Source organism: Loxodonta africana, chromosome 15 (genome assembly GCF_030014295.1).
Source record: "Loxodonta africana isolate mLoxAfr1 chromosome 15, mLoxAfr1.hap2, whole genome shotgun sequence".
In the NCBI taxonomy this organism is placed as follows: Eukaryota; Metazoa; Chordata; class Mammalia; order Proboscidea; family Elephantidae; genus Loxodonta; species Loxodonta africana.
Genome location: NC_087356.1, coordinates 30,092,456 through 30,106,899, shown reverse-complemented (window position 1 = coordinate 30,106,899; position 14,444 = coordinate 30,092,456).

Genomic DNA, 14,444 nt, shown 5'->3' with positions numbered 1-14,444 from the left:
ACTTCTGAGTTATATAAAGAGCAGCATAGACACAGAGACGTGTACACACACAGAGGAAGACAGATGCCAACAAAGAAAGAATCAACACAACTGAGACCCTGGTTTGGACTTCTAGCCTCCAGCACTACAAGAAAATAAATTTCTGTTCTTTAAAGCCACCCATTTGTGATATTTCTGTTACAGTAGCACTAATAAACTGAGACAGTCATTAACTTGGCTGACTCAGACTTGAAGGTGCCCTTGAGTCCATGAGGAGAACCGATTCTCACCTCTCTCCCACCCACATCTGAGCCTATTAGGGGCTGCCATTTTCCCTATGTCGTTTTTCCGTCATTCTATCACATCCATTTTCTATCTTTTAGGAACCCTCAAATTTTCCAATTTGCAGTATTTTTGTGGATGCTTTCTTTTTCTTATACATTTTCTGCCATTTCAGTGGAACTCCCAGGGCAGGGAAGTAAATGTGTGTGCTAAAGTTGATCACATTGAACCAAAAACTGAGAGAATTGCTTAACAGTGGAAGTGGGGTGAGAGTTTTCAACATCTCCAGGACCCAGCTGGTTTTATTTTTTATGACCCATTCAAATGTAATAATAGTACTTAAAGCCAAGCAATTATCCCTAACTTTCCCATGAAAAACTTATAGCAGAGTTGCACGTTCTTTTAAAAGTACCAGTGGGTGCCTCATAAGTGGGATACTGTACAATGTGCTTTGGGAATACTAAAAGTTTACCAAGAGAAACAGTAATACAACCTCTAGAGGAGTTAAAATAATATACAATCATTCATACAATTAAGACTATTTTTCCTTTCTTGATATACAGTTCTGTTGTGGTTTTTCATGAAACAGAAAGAGCTTCATTTGAGAAAAAATACTACTTTTTACATTGTGTGTAATTTACAAATAAGAATTAGATACGCATGGGGCCAAAGACACCCCCTCTGAGTAGCATCTTAACATTGAACAATTAAGAAAACTACTCACAGATACTGAGGGACAAACAGTAGGTTTCCAAACACTGCCTGGTATGGGAAGTACAACATTTATGGATGAAAGTACAAAGAGGCATGAGATATTCCTTCTGAGTTAAAATGGATGGCCATTTCCACTTCCTCCGTTACCTAACAAACTTGGGTCCTAGCAGAATTCTAGCATGGTTGCTATACCTGCACATCCCCCACCCCAATCCAGCTTCTCTCCATTTTCCTTTAGACAGATCTTGAAGGAACTGCCAGACATGGTGCCCCTGCCCTCTCCTGGCCAATGGGTAGGCACATGACCCAAGTTGGCCCCAGGACCAGTTTCAAAATTTGCAGGAACAGGTGAAAATGAAAATGTGGGCCCTTTGATAAACAATTATTAAGAATTTCAAGATGGTGACAGCAGAGCATCGAACCAAGCAGGGGTCCTTCTGAACACAGTGCTCTGTGTAGCCGCACAGGTTGTGTGCCCATGACTCTGGCTGTCGTTGGCCCATTGGGCTCTTGAGAAGAAAGTCACAGGGAGAGATAGGGTGGAAGCTGAGACATCCTCTCAGCAAAGGACTGTGTCGGAGTTCATTTGTTCCTGCCCAGAATTGCCCTGGTTTCTGTCCTTTCTTTCTGAGGCCTGGTTGTCCTGTTCTCCAACTTTGCCTTTGATTTGATGAGCCCCTACACATATTTCCCATAAATTCTTTTTTGGTTTTGCTTTCTGTTTTGTTTTGTGTCTGTGGCTTGCACTAAGAGAGCCTAATAGACACAGGATATTGACAAGTTATTCCCATTTAGTGGACATGTTTTTATGCCAGGCTCAGTTCAGCACAAGGGATAAAGCAGTAAGCAATCGGTAAGCTCCTTGCTCTCACAGAGCTTCCTAAAGAGCACAAACAACAAGATAATGGATAAATAAATAAATAAACAACTTCAGAGAGTAAAAGGGTGTTTTGAAGAAAATAAATGGGGTACCACGATAAAGAGTATCTGAGGAGAGGCAGCATTCTCTGCTCAGGGCCTTTGCACTTGCTGTCCCCACTGCCCAGGACACTGTTTCCCACACTTCCCCTGTGCTCACGCTGTCATTTCATCCAGCTTCCTACTCAATTGTCACCTTATCAGAGGGGCCGCCCCTCACTACCCTACCTAAAATAACACTGTCTCCAGTCCTTGTTTTCATTTCCTTTCCCCTTACCCTGCTTTAATTTTCTCCGTAGTATTTATCACCGCCTGAAACATTATAATTTTATCAGTTTATTTATTATTTATCTGACTCTCCCCCACTATACGTATGCTTCATAGAGAATAAGGGTTTATATTTGCTTGTTCATTGCTGAATCGTTGCACTGAGAACAGAGCCCGGTACTTACCAGGTGCTCAATAAATATTTGTGGAATGAATGAATGAGAAAATGAATGACTAAGAGTGGTCAAACTTTAAGGCTAAAACCTAAATGAAGAGAAAGAGGTAGTCATGTGCAGAATGTTCCAGACATAGGGAGCAACAAGAGCAAAACGTCAAGATGGAAAAAAGCTTCTTGTATTTGAAGGATACAGAAGGGTAATGTGGGTGCCCATTTCACCCTGACTTGAGAAGAGAAGAGGCTTAAGTACAACTATGGTAAGCCAAGCCACCTGGACTCAGATAGTGTTGGTCTGCCCCCTGCTGCCTCTTGGCTCCACAAGGTGACCATCCACCACTGCCCCTGGGGGAAACCTCAGAGCTTCCTGGCTGCTCAGGCTGGGGTGGAAGCTCCCCGAGAGGTCAGGGGCTGCAGGTGTGGCAGCTGGAGGCTGGCTGGATGCAGGATGATGCAAAGGTAAATGTCTGCTGTTCAGGGTGGTGCTGCCATTACCTCAAAGTTCTTAGAGGGGGAGGGTGTTGCTTGAGGAGGGTGGGAGTAGGGTTTAGACAGTTGATGGAGGCATCAAAGAGTCAAAGACGGAGATACAGTGGAGCATCTGGGGTTCATGGTGGAGCTTCTGAAATTTCAAGTCAGTTCAAGGTCTGTTTTATGAGACAGAAATTGGATCATAAATTTCTGTCTCATAAAACTGTAGCATCCATTCATGACTGCACCATTAATGGGACTGAGTAGTACAAGGCACGTGTACGGCGAACTCTCCCTCCCTTAATCACAACGGATGTCTCTTCTCAGCCATAATGCTCTACTGGTGCTGAGCCCAGAGCTGACCCCAAATCCTTCTCCACTCTCTGCAGTCACCACTAACAATCAGAATTGGCATGTGACATGGGTTTGTCAATCCCGAATACAGACTGGTGCCCAAAAGTCACCAGAACAGGGTTTAAAGTCCCTGGCTAAGAACTTAGGAAAAGTGGAATTTTTCTACCTACAGATCTACAAATCCAATGAGAAATTTTAAACTTTCTTTCTTGAAGTATAGCAAAAAAAAAAAAAAAAAAAAAAATTTTTTTTTTTTTATAGCAAACACACAGAAAAATGCACAGCTCGTAAGGCTACAGCTCAATGGATTATCACAGAATGAACACACCCATGCAACAGCTAGGCAGATCAAGGAACAGAGCATTACCTGCACCTAAACACTCTCCTCATGCATCTCCCAACCACTACGCCATCTCTCCTTGCCAAAGGGAACCACTGTCCTGACTACAGACACCACAGATAAATTCTGCTTCTTTTCATCTTCATATACATGAAAGCATACAGCATGTATTCTTTTATGTTTGGCTTCTTCCACTCATTATATTTGTGAGATTCTTCCATGTTACCAAGAGGGAAAGGGGTACTATTAGACCATATAGATCTTTGGACTTGAGCTTTTTTTTCTAAGTGGTGGAAAGCCATTTTTTGAGCAGAGGTGAGACACTTAAAATTTATGTTTCTCAGTGATCATTCTGGAGCCTGGCTGCTAACCAAAAGGACAGCAGTTCAAATCCACCAAGTGCTCCTTGGAAACTCTGTGGGGCAGTTCTACTCTGTCCTATAAGGTTGCTATGTGTCAAAATCTACTTAATGGCAATGGGTTTGGGGTTTTTTTGTTTGTTTTTGTAATGATCATTCTGACTGCAGTGTTGAGAACAGCCAATAGGGGCACAAGGGTGAAAGCAGGGAGACCAGAGAGAAGGTTTCTGCAGGAACCCAGGTGAGAGTGATGGGGGCTTGGACCCAGCTAGGAGCAGTGGGGGTGGAAAGAAGTGGTCTGATTCCGGATAGATTTTGAAGGTACAGCCAAGTGGATTTGCTGGTAAGTTGAAGGTCAGTATGAGAGAGAGAGAATAACTGACAAGTTTTCATCCTGAGCAACTGGAGAATGGAGCCGCCATCCACTGAAATGGGGAAAGCTGGAGAAGGAGTATATTTGGGTCAGGGAATCAAAAGTTCTGTTTTAGACATGTCAAATATGAAATGCCCGATAGTCGTCCAAGTGGAAATGTCACGTGGGCAGTTATACGAATTCAGGGGAGAGGTCAGAGATGAAAATATTCCCTTGAGAAGCATCAGACTATAGATGGTATTTAAGGCCATAGGGCTATATGAGCTCAGCAGGCAAATGAATAGAAAGAGAAGATAACCAGGAGGCTGGCACTGGAGCTGAGCCTAGAGGATGAGTAGGATCCCATAACTAGAAAAGAAGGAAACAACACATGAATAATAATAGCAGTCACCACACACAGTTGCTGTCTAGTCGACTCTGACTCATGGTAACTGTAACTGATTGAATTGTGTCCCCCAAAAATATGTGTCAACTTGGTTAGGCCATGTGTGGTTGTCCCCCATTTTGTGATTTTCCTATGTGTTATAAATCATAATCTCTGCTTGTGGTTAAAAGGATTAGAGTGGGGCATAACACTCTTGCTCAGGCCACATCCCTGATCCAATGTAATGGAATTTTCCCTGGGGTGTGGCCTGCACCACCTTTCACCTCACACGAGATAAAAGGAAAGGGAAGCTAGCAGAGAGTGGGGGACCTCATACCACCAAGAAAGCAGTGCCAGGAGCAGAGCATGTCCTTTAGACACAGGGTCCCTGCGTCTGAGGAGGTCCTCAACCAGGGGAAGATTCAGCACAAGGAATCTTCGTCTAGAGCCAACAGAGAGAGAAAGCCTTCCCCTGGAGCCAACACCCTGAATTTAGACTTGTAACCTACTAGACTGTGAGAAAATTAATTTCTCTTTGTTAAAGTCATCCACTTGTATTTCTGTTATGGCAGCACTAGATAACAAAGACAGCAACTTCATGTGTACCAGAGTAGAGCTATGTTCCATAGGGTTTTCAGCAGGGTTGATTTTTCAAAAGTAGATAGCCAGGCCTTTCTTCCAAGGCAACTAACTCTGTGTAGACTCGAACCTCCAACCTTTTTGTTAGCAGCCAAACAATTTAACCATTCCCATCATGTTAGCATTTATTGAGTGCTTACACTGCATCTAGCTCTATGCTAAGTACTTACATTCATCATCTCATTTCACCCCCACAACGCCATACTGATACAAATAGTAAGGGCTGTTTGCCATCCCCATATTACAGATGGGAACACTGAGACTTGTAAGGTCTCTAAGTGGTAGGGCTGGGCTCTGAGTCTAGACAATCTGGTTTCAAAGCCCTCATGCCTAAGTACTATCCTACACCACCCTTCCATGGATGGTGCAGGCAGAGCTAACAAAATGAGCAAAGGAATGGAAATGTGAGTGTAACCAGGATATCACCATCAAATATCAAAATAAAATGATCAGCTTCTATCCCACATAAAGGCAGGATCTTGCTCACCTTCTCCAACATCCTTAGAAAGCTTACTTTTTCCTAGAATCATGTCTTTGGGAGAAGAGGTTTATCCCTCATCCACTGAGGCAGCCCGAGGGAGAACTGGCTCTGCTGTCCCCTGACCTCAAACCCGTGTGTTTCTGCAAACCAGCTCGCTTTACTCTTGATCAAGGCTCAGGACCCAGGGCCTACCAGCCCACAGCCTGTGTATGCTCCCACCCTCATCCCACCCCAACCCAAACCACAAACACAAGGCCATAGTGTGCAACCAAAAGTTTGGCATAACAGTGGGAGTAACCTCACAGCACAGAACCAGTAACCACTTAAAGTTGAATATTAAAACCAAAATACATTGCTGTCAATTCCCACTCATAGTGATCCTATAGGACAGAGTAGAACTGCCCCATAGAATTTCCACTGAGCACTTGGTGGATTTGAACTGCTGGCCTTTTGGTTAGCAGCCGTAACACTTAACCACTACGCCACCAGGGTTTCCGAAGTTGAATACTAGGCAGCAACGCTTTCCTAGAGTTCCCAGGCCAACCCCAGGGGAGTTATTTCTACCAGCCACCCTGATCCTCAGGACCCAGCCCCCACCACCTCCCTCGACCCACCCTTCTCCTCTATCTCTACTCTTCTCCCCATCTAAACCAAAACCAGAAACCCACGACCATCAAGTTGATCCTGACTCATAGTGACCCTATAGGACAGAGTAGAACTGCTCCATAGAGTTTCCAAGGAGCACTTGGTGGATTCGAACTACTGACCTTTTGGTTAGCAGCTATACCTCTTAGCCATTGCGCCACCAGGGTTTCCTCTCCCCACCCAGGGCTCTCCAAAACTCTAGTCTTCTCTTCCCAGTAAAGAACACTCAACATTCTTGCTACCTTATTATGCAGAGCAACGTAAAATATAAAGTTTATCAGACCATATGTTTCCCATCTACTCTGTGGGGGAGGAAACCCTGGTGGTGTAGTGGTTAAGTGCTACAGCTGCTAACCAAAGCGTTGGCAGTTGGAATCTGCCAGGTGCTCCTTGGAAACTTTTGGGGCAGTTCTCTGTCCTATAGGGTCACAATGAGTCGGAATCGACTCGACAGCACTGGGTTTGGTTTTTTTTTTCCTGTGGGGGAGGAGGCTCCTCCATGATAATTCAGACTATTTTAAGTGTTGTTGTTGTTGTATTTACCCCCTAAAAAGAGAACCATTCACCACTGGTCTTCATCCTTACCTATCAGGGAACCAGCAGGAAATTACAAGGCATACAGGGTATTTCCCCCGATCTGGCACCACTTTAAACTCTCAATGTCTCTGTAACCAAAAGAGGGTCAAGACATCATCCCTTCCCTCTTATCTGAAGCAAACTCACAGGAGTTCCATAATCATAGCGGTGGGGGTAGGGGGGCTCTTCCTCTTAAACATGGAAAAGGAAAAAGGCTAAAGCATTTTATTAACAATAAAATAGGTAATGTTTTTTAAAGCTAAGTACTTTACATGGATTACTTCACTTAGTACCCACAATATCCCTCTGAACTTTGACCTTTAATTTCCCAGGTCACCTCCAGGACCTGGATGCTGATCTGGCCCAGGTTGTCCCACTGGCTCCGTCTACCCCATGTATGTTTGAAGGAAAATAAATAAACGTGAGCGATGTGGTTAGTGTCACCAAGTTATACACGTGAGAAACGTTGAATTGGCAAATAATGTGTTAGGACAATAGAAAAAAGAAAATGAGTGGGCCCTTCTTCAAACCTATCTTCGTCATGCTTAGTTAGAAGCTACCCTCGCGTGTTTGGAATAAGCTGAGTCCCAGCCTCCTCACACCCATGCCCCACCCCTCCTCTCCTGCTCAGGTAGGCTGCGCCTGAGTATCCAGGAAAGAAGCTGTACCCTGCTACCTCATGAGGTTTGTGTAGATTGATGAAAAAGACCTTCCGCCAGAGCCAACAGAGAGAGAAAGCCTCCCCCTGGAGCTGAAGACCTGAATTTGGACTTCTAACCTACTAGACTGTGAGAGAATAAACTTCTCTTTGTTAAAGCCACTCATTTGTGGTATTTCTGTTATAGCAGCACTAGATGACTTAGACAGAATTTGGTACCAGGTGTAGGGTGCTGCTCTAACAGATACCTAAAATGTGGAAGCAGTTTTGAAACTGTGAATGGATAGAGGACTCAGAAGGAAGTGAGGAGAACTGTTAAAACCAGAGAGAGCGCAGGTGGTGAGAAGCAGCAGCAGAGAACCGGTGACAGAAGAGGACCAGCAGCAGCAGAGGACCGGAAGCGGCAGAGGACCAGCAGCAGCAGAGAACCAGCAACAACAGAGCCAAGAGATCAATGCAAGATGGCACTGGAGCCAACCCATAGAGTGAAGGAGGTGAGTGACTCTGAGCAAGAGGCTTCCTGGAAGAGTGGGGTGCCTCAGGGCACTTATCAGTGGAGTTAGGCTTCCAACTCATGGAGCAAGAGAGCTGAGTACCTTCCAGCTGAAGTTTACTGGTGGAGTGGGGTGTCTCCAGGCAGTTGTCAGTGGAGTTACAGAGCTTTGGAGCACTTGCCCTAGCAGGGCAGATGCGGGCATGAGGCCCAAGGGCTGAGAGATCAAGAAACCAGGAAGCAGAAGCTGAAGAGAAAAGGAACCCAGAAAGCAGACCTGCCTTAGTCTCAAAGGGTATGGCCAAAACCTCTGGGGTTTCAAAGAGTGGAGCTATGGCCTCTAGTGTTTGTAAGGATGGAGTTGCCACTCAGATGGACTAGGAGAACGGTGTGCCTAAAGCCTAGGGAGCAGAGTTGCCATTCAAGCGGGCCTGGAAGGTGGAGCTGAAGTCCAGCGGGCCTGGAAGGCACAGCTGAAGCTCAGAGCTGAAGGGCCTCCACTCAGAGTCAGGAGAATGTAGTCAATACCTACAGTCTGGAGGGCAGGGCCATTGTGTAAATGGTCTCAGAGAACAGAGGATTATTTTCAAGCCTAGAGGGCTAATGCAATGTGTTCTGCTAACTTGCCTGGTGCCTGTTAAGCCTACTTTCCCTCCAATTTCTCCCATTTGTAATGAAAACGTGTAGCTTGTGCCTGTTCTGCCATTGTACCTTTGGAAGCCAATAACTTATATTCTAGATTTCACAAATCAAGAGGAATTTCTGGATTTTGGACTTGGAGTTGATTTAAAATTTTTGCTATGATACGATGGGGTGAATACGTTTTACATGTGGCAAGGTCATGGATTTTTGGGGACCAAAGTCTGGAGCATCATGGATTGAATTGTGTCCCGCAAAAATATGTGTATCAGTTTGACTACGCCATGATTCCCAGTATTGTGTGACTGTTCACCGTTTTGTCATCTGATGTGATTTTCCTATGTTGTAAATCCTATTCTACGCTTGTGGTTAATGAGGCAAGATCAGATTATGTTAAAGAGCATTAGGGTGGGATTGTAACACCCTAAATAAGGTCACGTTCCTGATCCAATGTAAGGGGAGTTTCCCTGGGGTGTGGCCTGCACTACCTTTTATCTCTTGTGAGATAAAAGGAAAGGGAAGTGAGCAGAGAGTTGGGAGACTTCATACCACCAAGAAAGCAGCACCAGGAGCAGAGCATATCCTTTGGACTCAGGGTTTCTGCGCAGAGAAGCTCCTAGTCCAGGGGAAGATTGATGAGAAAGACCTTCCTCCAGAGCCAACAGAGGGAGAAAGCCTTCGCCTGGAGCTGACACCCTGAATTTGGACTTCTAGCCTACTAGACTGTGAGAGAATGAACTTCTCTTCATTAAAGTCAACCACTTGTGGTATTTCTGTTATAGCAGCACTAGATATCTAAGACACAAAGCAATTAGCTGTGCTTGTTATGACTCTGAGGTTAGTTCAGTAACACACCCCTTTACATTTGCTCTGTTCTTTCCCTGCCCCACCCCAACCCCTATTTCTCTCATTTCTGATTCCCCAGGTTTGAACTAGTGGTGTGCTGATGAATGTTTAAAGACCAGCTCTCCAAGGGTAGTTTCCAACATAAATGTTGGTTGATGTTTTCATTTGTATTAATGAGTAAGATGACAGTGAAACAACAAAGAAATGTTCTGAACTTCACTCATTCATCAATGGCATGAGCATATTCTTTCTTATATTGGATTATACTTTTCAAATACAAGGAGAATATTTCAATTTTATACGCTATTCTATTAACAATATTAACACTCCTTGGAAACTCTATGGGGCAGTTCTACTCTGTCTTATAGGGTCGCTATGAGTCGGGACTTGACAGCAGTGGGTTTTTATTAACAATATAATGGCTACAGACATGACATCCTTTCGAATTTAATTTGTATTATTAACATTTCTTTATCAATTTCTTAACCTCTAGGCAATCAACAAAACAATAAGTCAATTGATTTGTAGCAGCTACTGATTTGTAGTATTTGCCTATTTCTTCGGTGTAAATGCTCCCACCATGGCTAATTTCAACCTACCAACATGACGTCACTGGAAACAGAGCTAGGAAGAAGTGTGCTTTAGCACACTATTATTTGGTATTTACACCATATAGATAAAATAGATGCAAATAACTTCAAGAGCATAAATAACAGGAAAATATAATAAAATAGGAATCGATGTGTTTTGAGCATTTATTACCATTGTGTTTAATACAATTTCTTTAACTAAAATTTATATTATTTAATTTTTAATGATGGCTGTGTTTAACAACAGTTCTTGAAAATATTAAGCAGTTGGTTCTTGCAAGCCAGTGCAAGCTAGCTCAGAGTCACTGGTTTGTCTTCCCTGACAAAGTACTAGGCCACAATTTTTTTCTCGGGCTCTGCTTTCTAGGCAACCTGGACTATGAGAAACATCCTCAATACAAATGTGAGGATTTTTACTGTTTCTTATTAGTTTTGCCTTTTCTTCCTCATTTATCTTCCTCTTTAAAAGGAAGGGAAAAGAAGGAAGAAAATAAACAGTACTCGACAGTAGCCAAAGACCTTGGAGTCCTCCTTAAATATGTTATTCTTAAAAAGCCCTTGAAATCTTTATACCACTCTAGGATCAAGAAGAGATAAAGGACAAAGGTCTAGTATTGATGAGGTTCAATTTCTCTCTCACCCAGCAGAAGGAGGACTCAGAATTGAGTTTACTTTGATTTAAATTTACACCATTGTACTTTCATTCAAAGAGCACAGCTCTCTCCTGGTCTATACCTACTTCCATCACTTAACAATCCCATAACAAATGAGAAGAACACTACTAGAAGATAGAGGAGGGAACCCAGAAAATGTGACCTCCATGTCCCCTCCCATTTGGATGTATCATTCCTCACATGTCACTCTCGTGGTCACATCTCCTTTGGGGGGTCTTGTTGACCCATCATGACATACAACCTAATCATGAGCAGTACAAGAGTCTCTACTCTTACCATCTTAAAACCAAATATCACTAGTATGTCCAAGTGAATTCCCAATGCCCACTGTCGGAGAATAAGATAAGGAGCAAATTCCATAAATTTCATATATTTGATAGGGAAAAAATAAAAGAGGTGAACTATATTCTTAACAAATATTCTAAGTCATAGGCCATAGCATTAGGGCCTCAGGAAGGGAATGTGAGGTGTTAAGACCTGCTAAAGCACTATCCAGGGAGATGGAGAGGAATCTAGATTAAGGGAAACTGTGAATCTCTGCCTCTTACTTTGAATGATTATAGGTCACCCCAATTGCATTTGAGTACCTCCCTTCTAAAGCCTCCCTGAAAATACTCTTTTCCCGCTTTTCTACTGAGGACACATCTCTTTAATTTCTCAAGAAATTAAGCTACTAAAAAAATTAACTTTTGATGCACAACCAAACGTTTCCTGAGATCAGCTTCCTTGGTTTGGAGGTTTAGAGTCAAGGTTCCCTGGGACATCCCAGTTAACTGATCTAATAATGTATTTAGTGCTTTTGTTCTACCTTCTATTTGTTGTATAGTGTCTGGGGTCTTAAAAGCTTGCAAGCAGCTATCCAAGGCGCAACAATTAGTCTCTATTCACCTGGAACAACAGAGGAAGAAGGAGCATCAGGAATTGAAGGAGGACATGGAATGTGTGGCTAATTGCCTCCATGAACAACTACCTCCTTTGCATGAGACCAGAACAACTGGATGCTGCTTGGCTATCATTACTGAACATTTTGACCACAGATTCCATAGAAGAATTCTGATCAAAAGGGGGAAAATGTAGAATGGAATTTCAAATTGTTATGGACTCCAGACTTTCTGGAGCTATAGAGGGTGAATGAACCCCCTGAAACTATTGCCTTGAGATAATCTTTAAACTAAACCAAAAATATCCCCTGAAGTCTTCTTAAAACCAAACAATAATTTAGCTTAACTATTTAAAAAAGCCCACCTTGAGCATTATGCTCTTTTAAGAACTATCTACATGGGATCAGGAAACACTGGTGGTGTAGTGGTTAAGTGCTATGGTTGCTAACCATAAGGTCAGCAGTTTGAATCTGCCAGGCACTCCTTGGAAACTCTATGGGGCAGTTCTACTCTGTCCTATAGAGTCGCTATGAGTCAGAATCAACTCGACAGTAGTGGGTTTGGTTTAGTTTTATACGGGATCAAGTTGACAACAGTAACTTGAAAGATTAGGAGACAGTGAGTTTATGTTAATGAGAGAAGAACAATTCAGAAAAGGAGGGTGAGAATGGTTGCACAACTCGCAGAATGTAGTTGCTGTCACTAAATTGTAGAAACTGTTGAATGAGTGTATATTCTGCTGTATATATTCTCAAAAACAACAAAAAATAAAATTTAGATAGAAAAAAAAGCTCTTCTCAAACACATATTTGTAAATGTTTTCCTAATTTGTTATTTGCCTTTCAGTTGACTCATAATATCTTTTCACCCCCAAAAAATTTTAAACATGCATGTAGCCATACCTATCAGTATTTTATAACCAGTTTTTTGAGAAGCCAATTTTCTTTTCCATCACTTCCTCAATTCTGCCCATTCCCATTACTAAACTGTATCCTGACAATGGTTGCAGTTCTCTATCAATTTGTTGCCATTATTCTCATGGCTAACTATGGTCTTGAGTGTGGACTGGACTTACTGACTCACTCTCAATAATAGAATAAAACTGAAGTTTTGATATGTGACTTGAGACCAGACTATAAAAGACATTGTGGCTTCCATCTTGGTCATTCTCTTGGATTGTTCCTTCTGGAGTCAGGCAGGTGCTGTGTCATGAGAATGCTCAAGCAGCTTATGGAGAGGCCCATAAGGCAAGGAACTGAGTCCTCCCACCAACAACCAGTAAGGAACTGAGGCCTCTTATTAATAGCCACATGAGCAATTCATCTTGGAAGTGGACCCTCCAGCCCCAGTCAAGCCTTCAGATGACAGCAGCTCCTGCCAACATCCTGACTGCAATCTCATGAGAGATCCTGAACCAGTACTGTCTAGCTAAGCTATTCTGAATTTCTGACTATATTCAATTTGTTGATATTTTCATTGGGATTTCTGCATTTACATCCACACAGAGCTGCCACTTCTGCAAGCTTACGTGCAGTCCACACATTTTGAAGGCCACCTGCCCCATCAACCCAGACTCCCACTGCACTCCCATGTCACCAGTTGCTGATCACCTGCTCTGCTGCTTGCACTCATTAGGGTTGCCTCTTGCTCACACAGCAATTTCAGACCAACTGCAGTCTAGCCAAACTGGCAAACTTCTCTTCTATGTCATGGACTGAGCCACATCTTCTCCAATAAAGTCTGAACCCATTTCCAATTTGTCTTTCCTTACACGCTCTCTCATCCCTTAGATGCCACATATATCTTATACTTACTCTTTTGTCATAGTTAATAATTCTTAGAATTCTCCTGTTTAACCTACCTTGTGGCTTATATCACCTGATTAGACCCTACTGCTATAACCAAGAACTTCACTAATATCTCTTCCTTGGAACTGGAAAAGACTGGAGACTCAGGCTGAGATGTGGTTCAGGAAGAAAATCCAGTTCTGCTGGCACCTCTGATGCAAGGAATTCAGACTGTGGCAATGGGTCCTTAAGACGTCCTTCCTAGCCTGCTCCTCCTGTTGGCATGGAGCTTCTGCCACATCGCAACCATCTCAGATGAATGTGGTTCTTTCCTTCACACATGGTTCACCACAGAATTGCAAAGTGGTATGAACAGTTGCCCAGTACCCTATTCTTGATCTCACACTGTTTTTCTTCCATCCTCATACAAAAGTCCTGCATCCCTTGAGGTTCACACCATAGGTTTGGTGAGGCAGTGAGGCCATCTTTTCACATCTGGCTAGCTAATCTGGTGAACCTTCCTTCCTTCACTTGTTTGCATACATTCCTCCTTGGCTACTAGTTCATAACATCCCCCATCTTCCAATATAGCACAGTGGTTAAGGGTGTTGGCACTACAGTCCAAGTATGTGGTTCAAGTACCACCTCTGTAACTAGCTCTGTGGCTTTGGATATACTTCACCTCTATGCCTCTCTGTATCATGCCACTTGTATCATGGGAATAAAATAATAATACTTATGACATGGGACAGATACCTAATGAGTTGTGGTGGTTTTTAGCTGCTGTCAAGTGGGCCCAGACAAGTGGTGACTTCATGCACAATAGAATGAAATGCTGCCCAGTCCTGGCCATCCCCATCATCCACTGCAAATCAGACAATGCTCCCTTGTGATCCACAGTGTTTTCATTGCCTGACTTTTGGAAATAGACCACCAGGC